Source organism: Mauremys reevesii, linkage group 7, assembly GCF_016161935.1.
Source record: "Mauremys reevesii isolate NIE-2019 linkage group 7, ASM1616193v1, whole genome shotgun sequence".
Taxonomy (NCBI): Eukaryota; Metazoa; Chordata; order Testudines; family Geoemydidae; genus Mauremys; species Mauremys reevesii.
This window is the reverse complement of record NC_052629.1, coordinates 85,106,325-85,122,990: the sequence shown is the minus strand read 5'-3', so window position 1 is coordinate 85,122,990 and position 16,666 is coordinate 85,106,325. Positions and strand designations below refer to the sequence as shown.

The 16,666-nt window shown below is 44.2% G+C and overlaps 1 protein-coding gene across 2 annotated transcripts in view; it reads left to right on the top strand.

The window, feature by feature from the left end:
- Positions 1 to 16,666, top strand: part of LOC120368618 (centromere protein P) — a 331,679-nt gene that overhangs the window by 260,332 nt on the left and 54,681 nt on the right. The gene's annotated exons all lie outside the window — the stretch shown is intronic.

Here is a 16,666-nt window from a genome sequence, read left to right as displayed (position 1 = left end):
GGCTGGTGGTCTCCATCAGAGACGCATCTACATATAAATCTCCTAGAGCTCAGAGCAGTGAGGAGAGCATGCCTTCATTTTCTTCCCCTTATAAAGAACAAATACCTGCGAGATTTAACAGACAACATAGCATGTATGTATTACATAAACAGACAGGGGGGAGCCCGATCACATTCCCTCTGCATGGAAGCCATTCAACTATGGAATTGGTGCATACAACATCGAATACAGATCATCGCCTCCTACCTACCAGGCTGCCACAACACTACTGCCGATGCACTCAGCAGGCACTTCTCGACAGAACACGAATGGGAACTGCACCCCGCAGTACTCCAACAGCTTTTCTCCCACTGGGGCACCCCATCAATAGATCTCTTCACCACAACCCGAAATCGAAAATGCTCCCTGTTTTGCTCCAGGGCGGGACTCGGGACTGCATCCCTAGGGGATGCATTCCTCGTCCCATGGAACAGCTACCTCCTGTACGCCTTCCCACCTATCCCTCTACTACACAGGGTTATTCGGAAGATCGCGGACGACAAGGCCCAGGTCATCCTTATTGCCCTGGCTTGGCCAAGACAGACGTGGTACCCCTACCTTCTCCGCATGTCCTCCCGTCACCCATGGGCTGTCCCCAACAGGCCAAACCTCCTTTACCAGGACAACGGACGAGTCCTTCACCCCCAGCGCCAGAAGCTCCACCTCACAGCCTGGTTCCTTCATGGTTCCAAACCCATGAACTAGCCTGTTCCGAGCAAGTCCTATATGTCCTCTTGCACAGTAGGAGAGACTCCACTCGTAAAACCTACCTTCAGAAATGGAGGCGCTTCGCTTTTTGGTGCTCACATAAACATTTAGCACCCAACAACGTGACCCTTCCTAACATTCTAGATTACCTCCTCAAACTAAAACAGGACGGACTTTCGCTCAGCTCCATCAAAGTGCACCTGGCGGCGCTTACCACCTTCCATGAACTATTGGATGGGTACTCACTCTTTACACACCCCACCATTAAACGCTTTCTCTCTGGCCTGCAAAATCTCTACCCTGAAATTCACTCAACAGTGGCTACATGGAATCTTAATCTCGTTTTTCATGCTCTCATGAAACCTCCATTTGAGCCCTTGGCTACCTCCTCTGATCTCCATATGTCCATGAAGGTGGCTTTTCTAGTTGCCATAACATCAGCAAGGAGAGTTGGTGAAATGAGTGCCCTGATGGCCCACCCTCCATACACAATCTTCTCCAAAGATAAAGTCACTTTGAGACCACATCCTAAATTTCTTCCTAAGGTGGTATCAACCTTCCACCTCAACCAACCTATATATTTACCTACTTTCTACCCCAAACCTCACAAAACTCCACAGGACGCAACCCTGCATACTCTCGACGTCAGGCGAGCAATTGCCTTTTATTTAGACAGGACTAAATCATTTCGCAAGTCTCCATGACTCTTCGTTTCCATTGCTGAAAGATCAAAAGGCACGGCTATCTCTAAACAACGTCTATCCAAGTGGATCTCTGACTGCATCAGATCCTGTTACCGTGCGAAGAATCTTCAACCGCCCGATGACATTAGAACTCATTCCACTAGAGCCATATCAGCATCCATTGCCTTCCTACACGACGTTCCCATTCCTGATATCTGCAAAGCAGCTACATGGTCATCTGAACACACGTTTGCAAAACACTATGCTCTAATGCAAGACACCACGGTAGACACAATAGTAGGTCATACAGTACTATCTTCAGTACTCCCTACCGTATCTCCAAAGTCCCACCAACCGTAGTGGGTACTGCTACACATTCACCTAGAGTGGAGCACCCACAGGGACAGCACTCGAAGAAGAAGAGAAAGTTACTCACCTTGCAGTAACTGAGGTTCTTCAAGATGTGTGTCCCTGTGGGTGCTCCACTCCCCACCCTCCTCCCCTCTACTTTGGAGTACTGAGATGACTCTCCACGGTAGAGAAGGAACTGAGGAGGGTGTGGGGCGCACGCACTCAGGAAGATTCCAACTAGACAGGAGATACCATCTGGGTGCGTGCACCCCAACCAGGCACTGCTACCGAAAATCTCTGATCTACAGTGCCAGGACGCACCATCACCTAGAGTGGAGCACCCACAGGGACACACATCTCTAAGAATCTCAGTTACTGCAAGGTGAGTAACTTTCTCATATGTTGATGAAAAACTTTTAAAGGGCTTATTGCATCTGTACCTACCAGTATAGGACCCTTTAAATGTAGTTTGAGCACAACTTACCTCTCCCCCATTTGAATCTCTAGTGAGCTGCTCCTTGTGGAAGCCAATTAATAATTAACAAGAATTTGAAGAGATCTTAATGAATGTTAGTTAGTTAGCATGAGTTAGGCTAGCTGTGACCCTAATGACGTGAGATTTGTAGAAGCAAGATAATGTAAGACAGAGTGAACTGTGTGAAAGTTATTACGACCTTGCAATATGCAGTCTTGCTTTTTTCTAGTAGTGAGACAAATAAGATAGCAGAAAAGCTTATGTATAAACAAAATGTATTTGTTGCTTTTTACCATCTGTATTATTGCTAGAAATTGTCTGTAACAAAGGTATAAAGGCTTGATGTAATTGTTTACCAGTTGAGAGACCTGTCCGGGACTGGGATGACCCTGTGTCCTATGGCACTCTCTCCCTCCATTGTAATTACTGGAGAAATAATAAAGTATTTGATTTTGCTGCACCCAAACAAAAAGCGAGAACTGAGTTTTTCTCCGACAATTTGGGGGCTCGTCCGGGATGGCAACGCCCACGGACCCACAGACGGCTACTACGGATCATTCCCCTTCGAACCCCATGGCGCCACATGAGAGGTATGAGACCTTTTGAAATCTCTGTTGGGGTATCGGAGGAGGACTGTCCGTGAGGACGTCTGTCTCTGTTCGGCTCACGCCATCTGAACTTATTGACTGTGCAGCAGGATCAGATGCAGAGTGGTATTGGGGAAAGGCCCCAATAAGGTTAGTTTATAGCAGTATAGGGAACTGCTGAGTTGGCCAACAAGGTATACGCATAAGGTAATGCATAGGTAAATGCATTAGAATGCACCGGTGCTGAGGGGTTTTTACCGCCTCAAGAGGGGTTGTCATACCGCCTCATGGTATTGGTCCGGACCAGGTAAAGATGCATCGTGGTTAATAAAAAAAAAAAAGGTAAAGAAAAAAAAAAGGTTAAAAAGGAAAAAAAAAGAGGCCTTGGTGTGTGTGTGTGTGTGTGTACACCAGTGTGAGTGATCGTTATCGGAAGACGTCCAGAGTACCCTGTGAAGCGGAAGCTAATGATCAGGACTGCTCTAACGCAAGCCCGGTAACTAGTGGATCTTTAGGAGATCCGACCCACGGTGGGCTGACTCAGCCTGGCATAGTCCGGCGAGGAAACTGCCTGGGTCTAAGAGTGTGTGAACCCATCTTCCCTCCCCTTTCCCTTCTGTGTGGGCTACTGACAATCTGATCATCTCACTGGATGCAATTAGAGTAAGCGGCACCGTCTCCCAGAGACTAGCCGACGCTCTTTGCTGAAGGGAGGTGTAGGAGAGTCGTAGTCTTCCTTGTGAGTCTCTCCTGTGTAAGTGCCCTGTAGGGAAAGATCCTTAGTTTTTGAGCCGCTAGCGCGGACAGGGCACCCTCTCTGTGTGTGTAAGTGGAAAATGGGTAAGGGACAGTCTAAACATTCCACCTCACCCCCTAAGGGTACCCCAGCATATTACATGTACGTACATTATGGTCCTAAAACCTGCAGGTATTTAAATGATTGGAATCTGTACATGCGTGAAAAATTCATTTAAACAATGCCCATTAGAAGGTACCTTCAATCTAGATAAGATCATATATCTCAGAGGGGCCTTTAATCACCAAAGAAAAGCCTCTGACACAGTGTGAGCAATTTGTCTAGGCACGGGTTAATTTGAAATTCAGCTTAGCCCTGAGATAAAGGAGAAGTTGTTTTGTGTTAAAGGTCAAGAATCAGTGCGGACTATGCTAAGTGCAAAGAAAAACTGCTTTCAGCCTCAGCTGATGTGGAAAAATAGAGACAGAGGCAAACCAAAGGCAGATTGGCTTCCACACCTTATTTCATCTTTAATAAAGATAGCTTTAATAAATAGCAAGCTCTTCGACTAGAAGAGTTAGTGAACTAGATGCCTTGATGGTGGACTTCCCTTATACTACTTTTTATGAGGACAAGGTGGTTCTTAGTACCCTAAACTCCTTCCTGAAATTATTTCAAAGTTTCATGTAAATCAAAGTATTAATTTACCAGTATTCTTTCCAAAACCTGGTAAAATAAAGGGAAAATCTAGGTTACATTCCTTAAATACAAAGAGAGCACTCTGATGTTATCTGAATTTAAAACTTCATGTCCTTGCCTAAGTTATTTATCTTGTATGTGGATAACTCTAAAGGTCTGATCCTTCCAGCACAGTCTCTATCTAGATGGGTTAGACAATGTATTGAAGAGTGTTACAGAGGAGCTTACCTATCTTCTTCTGTTCCTCTTAGATCCCTAGAACAGTGACTGTATTTGTATTAAACATATTCTTCTTATTGAAATATGCAAAATGGCTATGTGTCATTTGAGTCACACTTTTACGAAACATTATGCATTGGATCTGTCAGCCAGGTCTGATGCAAAGTTTGGCAGAGTGGTGCTCTAATCATTGTTTAATGAGGACTCTGCCTCCCTTCCTCTATCTCTCTGTACTGCTTGCTAAACTATCCCAAGAATGGGAATATGCAGATAATGCTTGAAAAAATGAAGGTTACTTACTTGTAACCAGAATTCTTCAAGATGGACTCAGCATTTTCTTACACCCTGCCTGCCTATCTTGCTCCCGTGGAGTCCTAATTTCAGTATTACTTGGTATTCCCATTTTAGTGGTGTAAGGACCTCAGTGGGCACCATGGTGTCAGAACACACTTTAATGTTGATAGTGGGTGGAGCAGGGGTGCGAGAGCATTCTAACAGGAACTGCTATGAGAAAGTTTGATTGTCTCAGCTACACCAGTTAGCGCATCCAAAGAGTATGAATATGCAGAGTCCATCTCAAAGAACTTCGGTTACAAGTATCCAACCTTCATTTGCTTTCTTCCATTGTTAATAGCGCTCTGTTTTCTTGGTTGCTAGCTTAATTCAGTTTATTCATGTTTCCTAGCATCTTATGTGAATTGTTGTTCTTTTAGCTGTTCATCTCATTTGTGGAACCCAATGTCTGTTCACTGTGCCCTCTTCTTAGGACCATGACGGCTCAGGGGAATAGGATACAGAGATATTCACTTTTAGGTCACCAGCTCAGATCCACCCAACATTGGTAATAACCCCAAAATTGTTCTTTTCTAATTTCCACTGAATAACCTTCTATAAAAATAAGCTGAAGAATTTAATTTAGTTCCTAGTGGGTAGTTATCCATATCACAAGTGGCACTAATTAGAGAGAGAAGGTGGGTGAGGTAATATCTTTTATTGAACCAACCTCTTTTGGTGAAAGAGACAAGTTTTCTAAGGCCTTGTCTACACTACAAGACTATTTCGAATCAACTTAGTTCGAATTTGTGGATTCGACCTTATGAAGTCGAATTTGTGTATCCATACTAAATACACTAATTCGAATTTCTGAGTCCACAGTAACGGGGCCAGCGTCGACTTTGGAAGCGGGGCACTGTGGGAACCTATCCCACAGTTCCCGCAGTCCCCGCTGCCCATTGGAATGCTGAGTAGAGCTCGCAATGCCTGCTGGGGGAAAAATGTGTCGAGGGTGGTTTTGGGTAACTGTCATCATTCAACCGTCACTCACAACCGCCCTCCCTCCCTGAAAGCGCCGGCGGGAAATCTGTTCGTGCCCTTGTCTTGTCAGTTTCAGCGCGTACGCCACAGCACTGCGAGCATGGAGCCCGCTGCGATCATCGCTGCACTTATGGCCGTTGTCTACTCCTCGCACCTTATCGTCCACCTCTGCCACAGCCAGCTGCTGAGAAATCGGGCGAGGAGGCTCCGGCAGCGCGGTGAGGAGAGTGGCGCAGGCCTCTCACAAAGCAGGGTACACCGCGCAGTGGAGATCATGGTGGCAATGGGTCAAGTTCATGGTGTGGGACGGCGATTCTGGGCCCGGGAAACAAGCACGGACTGGTGGGACCGCATAGTGCTGCATGTCTGGGACGAATCACAGTGGCTGCAAAACTTCAGGATGCGTAAGGGCACTTTCCTTGAACTCTGTGACTTGCTGGCCCCTGCCCTGAAGCGCCAGGACTCCCGGATGCGAGCAGCCCTGAGTGTGCAGAAGCGAGTGGCCATAGCCCTCTGGAAACTTGCCACGCCAGACAGCTACCGGTCAGTAGCGAACCACTTTGGCGTGGGCAAATCTACCGTGGGGGTTGCTGTGATTCAAGTAGCCCACGCAATCGTTGAGCAACTGCTCTCAAAGGTAGTGAACCTGGGAAACGTTCAGGTCATCATAGACGGCTTTGCCGCGATGGGATTCCCAAACTGTGGTGGGGCTATAGATGGGACTCACATCCCTATCCTGGCACCAGCCCACCAGGCCAGCGAGTACATTAACCGAAAGGGCTACTTTTCCATGGTGCTGCAAGGACTGGTGGACCATAGGGGACGTTTTACCAACATCAACGTCGGGTGGGCGGGCAAGGTTCATGACGCACGTGTGTTCAGGAGCTCTGGTCTCTTTAGACTCCTCCAGGCAGGTACTTTCTTCCCGGACCACAAAATAACGGTTGGGGATGTGCAGATGCCTACAGTGATCCTCGGGGACCCAGCCTACCTGCTAATGCCTTGGCTCATGAAGCCCTATACAGGCGCCTTGGACAGAGAGAAGGAACTCTTCAACTACCGGCTGAGCAAGTGCAGAATGGTGGTGGAGTGTGCTTTCGGACGTCTCAAGGGGAGATGGCGGAGCTTACTGACTCGCTCGGACATCAGCTAAAAGAATATCCCCGTAGTTATTGCTGCTTGCTGTGTGCTGCACAATCTGTGTGAGAGCAAGGGCGAGGCCTTTTTTGTCCGGATGGGAGGTTGAGGCAAATCGCCTGGCTGCAGTTTACGCTCAGCCAGACACCCGTGCCGAGAGAATATCCCAGCGGGAAGCGCTGTGTATCCAGGAGGCTTTGAAAGCAAGTTTCCTCGGAGATCAGGGTAACCTATGACTCTCCACTTGCTTTCAAGAGAAACTGACCCTGGGCCTGTGTCTGTTTGTGTCGATTTCGATCTGCGTCTACATGCCGCGTTCTCCAAGTTTCCCCCACTTCCAAAGCACGTTTTAAAGCAAAGTAATTGTTACACTCATTATTAATAAATCTTTGTTTTACTTTGCATTTCTATTCTGGTGTTGAAACATGGACGCATACTGTGCTGGGCACGGTGTGCACTGACGTACAGACCGCTTCCTCCATAGAGGACTGACATCCTCCTGCTCCTACATAGGTCTCTGGGGTGGGGGACGGCTGAAAGTGGTTCTGCATGAAGGGGAGGGTTTGCAGGAAGGGGCGAGTGGTGCCTTCTTTGCATAAGGGTTTGGATGACGGCAGTGGGCTGCGGGTTTGTGCGTAGGAAGGGGCGATGGGTGTGGGAGAAGGGTGAGTATCTGTCCGTGGATGAGGGCTCTTGTTGGGGCTCAGGGCAGCGGATAGGCTCGTTGATCCGTTGGAAGTGCATGGAAAGGGCAGCCTGCCTTTACATTAATGGCATGGCAGGCGCTAGGACCCTGGACAAGCATACACATTACGGAATGACCAGGGGCAGCATAAACAACACAGAATGACCCTGGTGCCTACTGACTGCAGTGTGTGTGTGCCCTGCAGTTGATCCTTTCCCCAAGTCTGTACCCTCGTACTGTAGGCTATACCGTGCAAGTATGAAACCCCTGTCCACCCCATACACCGAAAAATCCTCTGACAGGAAAGACATGACCGAAACAGTGATTAACAGCAAACATCTTTTATTAATCTAATAAACAGTGGGGGGATGAAACTTGGATTTGGGACTGGCTGAGCCTATAAGGGAAGCACTTCTACAAATTTCTAACGTGAGAAGTGCGGGGTACACGGTCGCTCTGTTCTGGTTCAGTGACAGTTCTCATGGCCCCTAGCGCCCCTCCGTCTTGTACTTTTGGGTGAGGGGGGGCCAGGACTTCTTGGCGGGGGAGGGCGATTGCAGAGACACTGCAGGGGGGCCCTGTCCTCCAGCCTGCGGTCCTGCAGGACATCAACAAGGCGACGGCGTGTCCGTTGTTCCTTCATGAGACCAAGCAGCGTTTGGGTGGTCTGCTGGTCTTCCTGCCACCACCTATCCTCACGTTCCATGAGTGTGCGATGCTGCTCACATAGGGTCTCCCTCCAGTGTTTCTGCTCTGCAGCCTCTGCTCGGGAGCAGGCCATCAGTTCAGCGAACATCTCGTCCCTAGTCGTCTTCTTTCGCCGTCTAATCATTGCCAGTCTCTGCGAGGGGGATGCCGGGGCAGTCCGGGAAAGATCCGAAGCTGTGTGATGGGGAAAGTTAGTGATTTCCTTGAACAGATACATTTTTGCGGACAGTGAACACCGTCTAGTCAATTTCTATGAACAAGACTGTACCGGGCAACAAGTCTCACGTGGTCTCAAGACAAGCACGACATTTTGGGCTACGCTCTGATTGGCTGCGGCATTGCACAGGAGAGCGGAGAAGTTGGGAGAGATAGCTGAATCCGTCTAGCAGACAGTCCTGGTAAGCCTTACAGTAGATTATGCTTATCAGTTAACGGATAGCTGTGCCCTCCTGCTAAAGGCAATCTGGAAATCAGATACTATGACCCTTTTCCAGCCACTCCCGACACTGCAGGGGAAAGATCAATGTATGCTTTTCCTCTGTGGCCTACAGCACGTGGCTGCTAAGCGAGGGGCTTTGTTATGCAAAGTATAAGTAAACCATTAAGAACAGTAACTATTCGCTAATTGCCCTAATAAGATGCAGCACTTCATGAACGAGATTACCCTGAGGCGGGTCTCTCAAGTACAGAAAGACAGGATGTTAAGGGAGGCACTTCACCGACCGGGACCCTACGCGGCCATGCTGGTTGAGGCGATGGTTCCCCTGTATCTACGGATGTCGTGGCGTGGAAGAGTGTGCTTCACCGGAGGACCAAATAAGGCACCTCTTCCTAGAAACCTCCTGCGGAGGGTATTTGAGGAACTTTTTGACGCATTTGTGGAATTGTCCATGGAGGACTATTGTTCCATCCCAATCTGTGTGGACCTACTGTTCGTATAGTTTCCCGTTAAAAACTTTTAGATATAGTATTTACATATAGAATTTCTATTTTTTGTATACATGTTTTCATACAAATAAATGTTTTCTTGTTTATACGACTTACCGCCTGATCCTTCCCCTGACTCTGAGTCCGGGTTAACGGCCGGGGAGGGTTGGTAGGGGATCTCTGTGAGGGTGAGGAAGAGATCCTGGCTGTCAGGGAAAGCGGCATTGTGTTCACTGTCGCCTGCGCCTTCCTCCACGGACCCTTCGTCGTCTTCCCCATTGGCGAACATCGAGTAGGAACTGTCCTGGTTCACTATGCCATCCACTGAGTCCACGGTCACTGGTGGGACAGTGGTGGCAGACCCACCGAGAATGGCATGCAGTGCCTCGTAGAAGCGGCATGTCTGGGGCTGTGCTCCGGAGCGTCCGTTTGCCGCTCTGACTTTTTGATAGCCTTGTCTCAGGTCCTTGACTTTCACGCGGCACTGCAATGCATCCCAGCTGTATCCTTTCTGTGTCATGGCTTGGGAGACCTTCTCGAAGGTCTTTGCATTACGCTTGTTGGAGCGCAGCTCCGACAGCACAGACTCCTCGCCCCACACAGCGATCAGATCCTGGACTTCCCGGTCTGTCCATGCTGGGGATCTCTTTCTATTCTTCCATTGGGCTGACTCCTCTGCTGGAGAGCTCTGCATCGTTGCAGGTGCCGCGGAGCTCGCCCCGATGTCAAAGCAAGAAATGAGATTCCAACTGTCCAGACAGGAAAAGGAATTCAAATTTTCCCGGGTCATTTCCTATGTGGCTGCTCAGAGAATCCAAGCTCGGACTGCTGTCCAGAGCGTCAACAGAGTGGTGCAGTGTGGGATAGCTCCCGGAGCTACTAAGTTCGATTTGCATCCACACCTAGCCTAATTCGAGCTAGCAAGTGCGAATTTAGCGTTACTCCACCTGTCGGGGTGGCGTACCAAATTCGAACTAAGGAGCCCCCTAGTTCGAATTAAATGGCTTCCTGGTGTGGACGGTTGAGCGATTAGTTCGAATTAACGCTGCTAAATTCGATTTAAGGTCCTAGTGTAGACCAGGCCTAACTTACACAGAGCTCTTCTTCAGGTCCTGGAAAGATACTCAATTAGTGACACTGACAGTTTCAGTAGAGAGCCACAGACCGAATGAGCATGGAGTTAGAATTATTATTTTAACTCCGTGAGGTAGTTCCTTAGGGACAGAGTTTAGGTATGCTGGGCCTGCGTAGAAGGAAGCTTGCACTACAAAACTGTACCTATTTATTGGATAAACAAAGGACTTCAGTCACCATGTTAAATAGTCTATAACACCTTTCATGAGTATTCTTTTTACTCTAAAATTTAAAAAATGATAATTTGCTTGTTTAAGGTTAAACTCAAAACATCCTTATTTTCTCTAATTTATTAAAATTATTATTAGCCTTGCATGATGTATTAAACCATTTTTTAATATTTTTGTAGCCATTCCAAGATGGTTTCTATGACAGGATGCTATAGGAACTTGCTGCTGCTGTTACTGTATTTGGGTATGAAGATTCCTTCCTAATCTCAGTCTAACAACTTAATGCTCCATATCTGCTATACAGTTCACTGTAACTACTAACAAAAATAAGTCATTGTGATTTATGTAACATTTCTCAACTGTTCTTGGTGTCCTATATTTGAGAACTTTTATAGGATAGTGGTTTTTTCTTCACAAATTCTTTGACTACTTAAATTGTGTGTTGTGAAAACTTTTCAGTGGTTAAACAAAGTTTTTTTCTTTTTCCTATATTTTTAACTGCCAAAACTAAAGACCCTCTTTAGTTAGAAATAATTTTCTCATTCTGCTCCTATATTTATGTAATGTGCTGAATATGTAGCTTAAATTTCAAATCTTTCCACTTCTGGAAGACATCAAATGTTTATACTCTAATTTTGGGACAGACTGTCTATCCTTTTCTTCCTAATATGCGATCCTTCTGCTGTACGACTCCATGTCCTAAGGCTAGTCAGCTTGCTTCATTTCTTTTATTTTATTATTAATAGAATTCAGTTGCCAGAACTAGGAAATCCACATTGAAGTAGCAAATCTTCCATCTTAAGACATTCTAGGACTTATTCTTTTCCTTTTTTACACTATTTTGTTTAATTTGTTTTTATAATAAATGAAAAAAATCAATATCAATGTAAATGGTTCCCAGCAGGGTACTAGCTTGGTACTTTCAGCACACATTTTAAAACAGAATTTAGTAATCTATTGGGTGTTTCTACACTACACACAATTATATGTGTAATAGATTTAGTTTTACTCTAAATTGTGAGTTCTGCCTTTTTGCCTGATGTGTTGGTGAAAATGCTCTTTTGGTTCCCTGCCATTTTGGTAAGGATAGCATTATGTATAAATTTCTGTTACTTGTGATGATGATTTATTATTTATTGAGTTTAATATATTGCCATTTTCAAAGGCACTTTACAGACTACAAATTATGGGTTCAGTCCTCCAATGCCATACTAAAGTGAGTAATTCTTTACTCTGCCCCATGATCGATCAATCCTATGGAGTCTGGTGGCATCATTCAATACCATCTTTAAAAGCATATATCTAATAAGACTTTTTAGCAGCATATTGAATGAGGCAAGGTTCCTTCAATGTAATATTTTTATGCATACACAAATCCTCTTTCACTGTATTATAGGCTCTCAGGACCACATACTATGCTGCACAAAATTCATGACTGGTATAGCTGGGAGTGAAGAAGTGGCTCTAAGTCACTTTTCCGCTTCTCCATATCCTGTAGCTATTGGGGACTGAAATGGGTCCTGGAATAACTTGGAGCAGCCTGCAATACTGCTCCACCAACTAAGGATCAGATGAAGTGCAGTGCTCTCCAGCCCACTATTGACAACAATCCATTTGTGCGTTTCAGGAACAGTCAGCATAAAGTGAGCTATGCTTAAGGAATCCTCACCACAACCTTAAAGACTAGCGAAACACATTGCCTCATTTACGGTGCACCATCCATCCTCCACACTAAATAAATTAGGGCTCCTATGGAAACAACATGTGATTCTGTAACTAAAGACTGTAATAATGCATGAGCTACAAGGGCAGAGTTAAAGCTAGCATGTTCAATCTTAACTTGAGTATTTTCCTTGGGATGCTTCACTTTGCAATATTAATGTTCTTTAGGCATCATTTAACTCTGTTTAATAACCTACATGGCATAGTAATGAAAATTTTACTAACTTCATATGTATAGTGGAGGCATTTTAGGTTGAAGCATAATCTGGATACATTTCCTCATGAAAAGTACTGTCCTAAAATACTATATTACTAGCCCTAAATGCTGAACAATCACAAGATTGAAATAAATGAATAATTTTTTATTGCCCCTGGTTGCAGAGCTCCTTTTTTTTCTTTAATTTATTTATTTATTTAATGGAAGCTGAAATTTTCACCTAATTACCTGATTCCAGGAGCCAGGGCTTCAAGAAAAATACCAAATACCATGAGACTCATCATAAAATAACAAGTTGGCAACACTGCTAACAAATAATCAAATCCTTTTTCTTTGTAAATAACTATGAAAAGATAATTTTGTATACAGAGAAACTGTTAGAGACCTGGCTAATTCTCTGTACTCTACATTGCAAATGTATCCTAGGATTGTAATGTATTTGATTCTGCTTTCGTAAAGCTAATCCTTAAAGATAAAAGAGTTATTCCACATTTGTTTCAGAATACACAGTTTGGTTTTTGTATACACTGATGTATACAAAGTTATTGACTAATTTTGAATGTCAAGCACTCTTGCTCCTTTAGAAGAAAATATTTAGTCTGTATTTTTTCCATTTTCTTCTCCTTCAGTTGTTGAACCACAGCATCTGAGTCTTTACTCACTATTTAGTAAGTTTCCATGGATAAGGGCTTTTGTTGATCTGGACCCATTAGAATAGCGTTCTTGGTTTGGCTTTTTGTGTAAAATAAATAACTATTGGTTCATTTGCGCAGTTAGGAACAGTCCATAGCAAAGGATATTGTGAAACCAGACCACCCGTTTGGAGCACTGAGAGACTTTCTGTCTCTGTAAGGCAATATGCCTCCCAGAGTTCCCACTGTCTGTTCCTAGAAGGAGAGTAGAAGCAGCAGTCTCTGTGCTTCCTAGAGTGCAAAGTCTACCTGGCCTTCCTGTACATTTCATGATGGGTGGCAGAAGCTGCTTTTCTTGTTTCCCTCTTCCCCATCCTACCGCATGCTTGCATGAGAGACAGGGACACTGCTCCTATGTTAACATTTTTTAATTAAAAGTGATACTGCCAAATTTGACAAACTCAAATCTTGCTAAATCTTAGATTTTTATAACATGGCTTCCACAATAGGGAGGAAGATAACTTACTACCCCTTCAAAATGAGTCATGCAGTTGTAATAAAATTCCAGATGATGAGCTGGTGACCCCACTCATAAAAAGCATCTGAAGAAATAAAACTCATTTTTTTTCTATAACAAGTACAGCATCCACATTTTAAAGGGTTTTGGTACAGTTCTGTGGAATCAGCTAAGATATAATATATGGCTAAAGTATGAAATTTCAGTTGAGTGTATGCATAACCAGTGGCTGCCACAACCATACACTTGTTATGTGCAGGGTACATGATTGGCAGCAGGGCCACTTGGGAGGTGGGGGGGAGGAGGCTTGGGACAATGCCTAAGCCAGGTCACAACACCTGAAGCGGGAAGCTTGGTTCAGCCCTGCAGGACATAAACTCATGGGCGGGTGAGTGCAGGGTTGGCTTGCTCTCCAATCCAGTGGCAGCTGAGTGGGTGTGGACTCCGTGGATGAGGTGTTGGGGCCTGTGGCTGCAGTTGGGATGGCTTCTTGGGGACTGGTAATGATGCCTTGGGTTTTCCCATCTCATGTGGTATACGTGTATACATGTTAAAAATTTCAGGGGAGGAGGAGATATGTGCGTAACACATGCTAGCCTTTGAAATCTTGAGCCACTGATTACAGTATTATCAGGTTTTAATCCTCTGTGGAATAAAACACTCAATTTTAGAAGTTAAGAAGCTATTTTAATTTACCAGTAATTTAGCTACACAGTTGGATATGTGTTTCTGGAGGATTTTTAGTTTATAAAAACATGTACCCATTCAGACTCTTTTGTGCACATTTATTTATTTAGACAGGGCCTATTGCCATAGCAACTTTTCTATGGGCATTAAATATATTTTAAAAATAAAATATTTTAAAATGCACAGAAATTATAGTTTAATAATTTAAAAAACCCTAACAAATACTTCATGCTGACTGTGGTGGCCGGCAGTTAAATCTCTTGCCTAATACTCATCAGTACTGAATAGTATGCAAAAATCAGATTCCTTTCTAATCCTACTGCAAAGAAAAGTCTGGAATTTTAACTTGTTTAATACCACAGCAGTTGAAATCAGCTGATGTGCCTGAGTTAACAGACTCCTGGGTTCATTATAAAGGAATTGGAGGAAGGGCATTTTCTGTGAGCATATTTAGCAATCAGTTTACCAGACCTTGAATTTGTTGACTTTCAAGCCAGTCCTGGGCTTTTGTACAAGTAGAGTTGAATAGAGAGGTGGTGGGGATGGAGAAGTCATAGGTGCTTTGGGGATTGGATCTTTTTTTGGTGACCTTTAATTTGTATTAATATTATTCATGTGCCCAGTGTCTTCCGTGCACACATTTAGAAACTGAAAGCAGACTTGGGCGACTACATAGCGCATTAGTCTGCACCAGAGGGGTGTGAATTTTAGTGTGCACTAGCATGTTATGCACTAACTGGCCTGTTTTGGACCCTGCTGGCACACACTGAAAGTTTCTTCGTGGATATTGTTGTAGTCCTGTTTCAAACAGTACTAAGTTAATGCACACTAGAGAACTTTTCGTGTGCTCCAGAAGGATTCAGCTGAGACAGTTAGTGTGCAACACACTAGTGTGAGCTAGAATTTACTTTTCTCTATGGTGCAGATAAATGGACCATTTAGACAAGCCTTTGGGCTCTGCCATACCAGTAGAGGGAGTGAATACCATGGCTGAGGGCATTCTACTAATACACAGTATCTCTGCATGTACATCTAAAAACTTTTAGAAAATGCACTTGCAAATTTCCATCACTGCACTGACATTACCCAGGATTTTTTGTTAACATTTCCCACTGCTGTTACCACCAGCAGCAGTGTTAATATAGACAGCACTGGCTTTCTAAGCTCTAATTGAAGTATAGCTCATATGTTACTTGACTTCATATTTAACTAATGTTTCTGCATATTTTATATTAAATACAAAAATAGCATTTAATTAATGTTACAATTGTGATTTATATTGCAATTGTGCATTACTAATGGTACTTAGGCACCAAAAAATTACAAAGAATGGTACCCATTTTTTAAAAGGGGAAAAATTGTGTATGATAGCAAGTGGTGAAGGTTTGCAAGCACTTTGGAGGACAGGATTAGGATTCAAAATGATCTCAATAAATTGAGGAATGTGTCTGAAATAAATAAGATTAAATTCAGTAAAGACCAACTGCATAGTGCTATACATAGGAAGGAAAAATCATATAAGTATAAAATGGAGAATGACTGCCTTGGCAGCAGAACTCTAGAAAAAGGCTCTGGGGATTATAGTGAATTGTAAATTGAATATGAATCAACAAAGTGGTGATGTTTCAAAAAAGGTAAATGTCATTCTAGGATGTATTAACAGGAGTGTTATATGTAAGAGAGGCAAGTTAATTGTTTCACTCTTTTTGGCAGTGATGAGTCCTCATCCGAAGTACTGTGTCCAGTTTTGGGTACCATATTTTAAGAAAGAGGTGAACAAATTGGAGAGAGTCTAGAGGAGAGCAACAAAAATATGAAGTAGAAACTCTGACCTATGAGGAAAGGTTGAAAGAATTGGTCACGTTTAGTATAGACAAGAGAAGGCTGATGGGAGATGTAAGTCTTCAAATATGTAAAAGGTTGTTATAAAGAGGATGGTTGTCAGTTGTTCTCCATGTCCACTGAGGGTAGAAAAAGAAGTAATTCACTTAGTTTGCAGCAAGGGAGATTTAGGTGAGATGTGGGGGGTGGAATCTAAGTATTGAGCAGTGGAAGAGCTTACATAGGGAGGTTGTGGGATCCTTGTCACTGGAGGTTTTTAAGAACGAGTTAGACAAACATCTGTCACATATGGTCTAGCTATATTTAATCCTGCCTCAGCTCAGGGGACTGGATTTGATGACCTCTTGAAGTCTCTTCCAGCCCTATGATTCAATCCCTTGACAAAAGCAAAGTTAAGTAAGGGCTTGCAGGGCTTGGTGAGAGTAAGGGAAAATGGTGGCTTGGGAGAGGGTATTGAGTATAGAAGTGAATTTCCCA